The sequence below is a fragment of the Parus major genome, chromosome 20 (assembly GCF_001522545.3).
Source record: "Parus major isolate Abel chromosome 20, Parus_major1.1, whole genome shotgun sequence".
In the NCBI taxonomy this organism is placed as follows: domain Eukaryota; kingdom Metazoa; phylum Chordata; class Aves; order Passeriformes; family Paridae; genus Parus; species Parus major.
The window spans coordinates 8127199-8131680 of record NC_031788.1 but is presented as its reverse complement, the minus strand read 5'-3'; positions in this window follow the sequence as shown (position 1 = coordinate 8131680).

Below are 4482 nucleotides of genomic sequence, written 5' to 3'. Positions count from 1 at the left end.
CCCCAGGTTTCACAGAGAGCAGCTCAGGAAGCAAACAGGGCGATGTGGCTGGAAGTGCAGCACCCCGAGCTGATGGTGGGACCCAAGAGTCAGCTGTGTCAGAAGGGGCTGTAGCAGAGAAAAAGCAGAGGAAGGGGAGGCAGGACAGCCCTGGGGAGGCCCAAGGTCTCTGGCCATTGCCCAGTAGGTGCAGTGGCTGCACCATGCGGAGCGAACAGCTTTTTTAGGTTAGCTGTGGGTTTTGCTGCTCGCACAATGGATATCGCTGTTGTCGTTCCAGTTATAATCCTGTATAAACAAGGCTGACCTCTGGTTATTGAAAAGAGCTGAAAATAAAGACAACTTTCTCTGTTTCCTCAGATGCGGTGTCTGATTCCAGGCTTGGCTGACACAGCCCACGCTGTGCTCCCGGCTCAGCTCCTGCAGCTGTTGGGGACCTGCGGCGCGGTTGGCAGCAGGGCAGAGTGGCAGTGAGCACTCAGGCAGAGAGCCACTGTGGCCCAGGACACCTTCCCACTGTCCCTGAGGCCCTTCACTTGTCAGAGGGAGCTGGCAGCCAAAAAAAGAGAGCACAGGAGCAGAAAACAGCTGAGCTGGGCATTCCCTGGACTGGGAGTGGCACAACCTCCCACTTTCCTCCAGTTGGGTGGGAGTCTGGGGACACGGGGGATTTGTCACCCTTGTACAGGCACGAGGCTGCAGCCAGGATGCTCCTGAACCCCAGCTGCCTTGCTCGGCACTTTCCAGCTTCACCTGACCCACTGAACTATTTGTGCCCGAGGAAACCGGGCACTGAGCTGGGCCTTGGAGAAAGGGAGGCTCCAGTGAACACAGCATTTCCCAGCGGATGACTTCAGCCTCCCAGCAGGGCTCACAGACAGCCCCAGCCCTGAGTCCTTTGCTCTCCAGGAAGCGCCTTTCTTTGGGAAGCCTTTGTTCCAGCAAGGCTGGAGCAGCCCCAGCCCCAGGGGAGCCCACAGGACCTGCAGGCACAGGGGCACCTCTCAGGGCACTGGGGGAGCTGCCAGCCTGGGCTGTGCTGCACAGGTCCCCCCACACTGTGTGAGGAACATCCCTACTTGCCGTGGCCAGCTGAGGATCCCCATCTCCTTTGGCAGGTGTGGGTGTAGGTCACATCCATCCCACCTGGCTGCACTGCTCCGGGTACATGACCAGTGTGGCCTAATGAAAATTATTCACTATAATTAATAACAAATCTCTTCCTGTGAAGTATCTCATTCATCCAGTTGGACATACAAAGGCACCAGCCACACACTGCTGTTAATTGCATGGTGATTAATCAATTAGTGGTGTGAACACATCTAGGGGCAAGGCTGGTCTGTGAGAGCAAGGGAAGGCAGTGCTGGGCACCAGGGGAGGGTGCAGCATTTGTAGCCAGACCCAAGGACCCGTTCTGCTTCTGCCCCTGCCCTGCACCTTCTGCAAAATGAGAATAAAATGCAGTTTTCCCACCACAGCTTGGAGCCTGGCTACTGCTGTGCCGCAGGATCCTGCCAGCATCCACCTGCCACCTCTGTTACCTGGATGCAAATTCTGGGGACAAATCCCTTGGATTTGGTGAACAGCCTCAGCCTGGGGCTCCTGCACCAACCCACAGGCAGCAGCAGCAATAACCATCAGATTCAGCTGGTAACAGGCTCTTCCCTTCTTGCCATCCCCATCAGCCCCTCTTTGAGCCCTCAAATCCCTGAGGCCCCTAGGGATGATCCAGGTGGTGCCACATCGATTTTTAGCTGACTGGGAGCTCGGCATTGGACCTGGCTGGGAGAAATAATCGGGAGTGGGAGGGCTGGGAGCAGGGAGGGAAAATGCCTTTGTGCTGGGGAGCAGAGGAGGCCCGTCCCGCCACGCTTCCTCTGCTAGGTGTGGTGCTGGGTTGAGCGGGATGCTAAGAAGGGAAACCAGGGGCCGGGGTGGGGTCAGCCAGCTACTAGCTGAATAAAACCTGGGGAGGGAATAAAAAAAAAATAATTAAAAAATACACAACTCCCGAGGCTGTGTGCTCGACTGGGGTCCAGCTTGCCTGATTCCAAAGCCAGCGAGGAGGGTGTGGGGAGAGGTCACTCGGCCGGCACACACCGATCCTGGCTCTGCCCAGGGATGCCCAGAGCTTCCTCCCTGCATGCAGCTGCAGATGTGGCTGGTGAGGAGCCTGGGGGTCACCAGCACCCCACGTCCCAGCCCTGTGGGTGGCAGGGTGAGAGGAGGGCTTTATCCCCCTCCCAGGAAAGCTGAGCCAGGCACAGATCCTGCAACTTCACCCCACACCTGGGTGAGGGAGCTTTCACTCCCTGGAGTGAAGCTCTGTGGTGCTGGCTGTGGGAGAGGGAGGGGAGCAAAGTGGGGTGGCATTCCCCTTGAAGGCAGGCTCCTCCCGGGCTGGCCTGGGAGCATTTTGGCTGCTTTGCACCCAGGCATTTCTGCATCCAGGCATTTTTACGTGCTTTGCATACTGCTCCATCCCCTCCAAACTCTCCTTCCCCTTTCTCCTTTGCCTCCTCCAAAACCATGTCACACTCCATGGCTCTTCATCCCATTTTTTCTATTTGTTTCCTTTTTTGCAATTTTTAATTTTCTTTTCCTTTTTTCTTAATGGTTTTCTAATGATACAGAACCAACAGCAAATGCCCTGTAAGACCAGGTTTGCAGACCCAGTGCAAGGCTGGGTTTCATGCGAGCTTGAGGGTCGAAGTGCCCAGCTTTGCTCCATGGTCAGGAGTTCTCAAACTATCCCATTGTAGCAGGGACAGCAGCACCACCCTGATCTCTGCCCCCTGCAACAGGGAGAGCATCCTGAGCTCCTGGCTATCCCACGTGGAAGAAGCCCAGCCCTGGAGTGGCTGCACAGAGAAAGTGTGGAGGACATGAGGCTCTGCCTCTCCTGAGGAGGGTTTGCCCCAGCTTTAAACAACATTCCAGGGCTAGGAAAGCCAGCTGTCCCCACTCCCACCCTGCTGCAGCTCATCCCCAGCACATCCCAAATGCCAGCTGGTGCCACCAGGCCCAACCTCAGCTCCAGGGAAGCTCTGAGCACACCTGGAGGATTCTGCCAGGGCCATGGAGGAGGCCATAGAGAGGATGTGATCAGGGAAAGCACCACATGCTTGGCTGAAGCCTGGGAGAAGGGGGATGTCCCCACCAGCTGCCCTGACTGACTGCCCCAAAGGCTGCTCACTTCACTCCACAGACAGCCACAGGCCTCTGCTTGAGAGTCCCCAGATCCCCCAGCACCCACCTTCCTTCTCCCAGGGCAGGGGCAGAGAGCCAAAGCCTCCAGGGGCTCTGTGGTGGATGGCAGCAGGGACTGCTTCTCCAGCAAAGCAGTGCTCCAGCTCCCTCTGGATGGGGGAGAGAGGAGAGGACACTCCTTGCAGCTGTGTGGGCTCTCCTGTGGACTGGTGCTGATTTGCACTTTCAAAATTTTAATAAGAAGCTCCAGAAACATGAAGGAAATCTCACCCAAAACCTCTGTCGCTCCTGGTTGATGACTGAAGAATAAGTGAGACACGATTTTTTTTTAAATTATATTTTTTTTAGAGGCCTTTGTTTTGTTTAGGGTTAACAGCAGATCGGCTTGTCCAAATCACTTCCAGACACACAGAAACCATGGCATGCAATACCCCACGGCTGTGAGAGGCTGGAGCTGGGCTCTTGCGCAACCCAGTGCCCCAAGTCTTCCTAACGCCGAGGTTCACATTTCAGGCTGGGGTCTAGGGCATGTCCACAGCCAGAGAGGGCCTGGGGGCAGGGACCCGGAGCTGGGACATCTCTTTCAAGTCAGCCCGGTCGCCCCGGGGATGTCAGGGGGCAGGCAGAGTGCGCCAGCCGATCTCCTTGGCTGCAGATGGGTCCCGCAGAGCTCGTAACTCCCAGTGCCAAGGGCAGGAAGGACCTTCAGACCACCTAGCCCGGCCCTTGGCTCTGCAAATCCCTGCTGGATGGCAGCCAAGCGAGCGGAGCCGTGACCTGGTGGCAGGGGACAGCTGCTTTGCTGTGGCTGCCGATGGCAGCGTGCTGTGGGTGCCCAGCCATGCCCGAGGCACGCAGCGATGGCACAGCCGTGCCAGCCCCTGCAGCCTGGGTTTAGCCACGATCACCTGGCCGGCACCGCACCCCCCATTCCTCCACAGACCCCGGAAAATACGATGCTTTTCATCTAAGCAGCACTTAAACTCAAGGAGCAGTTGCTTTGCCCGACAGTGAAATTCCCACAGAAAATTGCCGGAGGGAGAGGGCTCACCCCTGCCTTCACCCCAGGGCTGCTCCCAGCCCCGGATGGGGAATGCTGGCCAAAACACACACACGGAGTCAGCCGTAAGAAAAATAAACGCTGAGCCCTGAACATCCCTGTGCTCCTGCACACGGCGTGGCAGGGAAAGCTGAACGCTTCCCTGCCTCGGCACCGCGGGTGGTGGGGGGCGAGGGCAGGGCACCGGGAGCAGAGAAAGGGGGCTTGCAAAG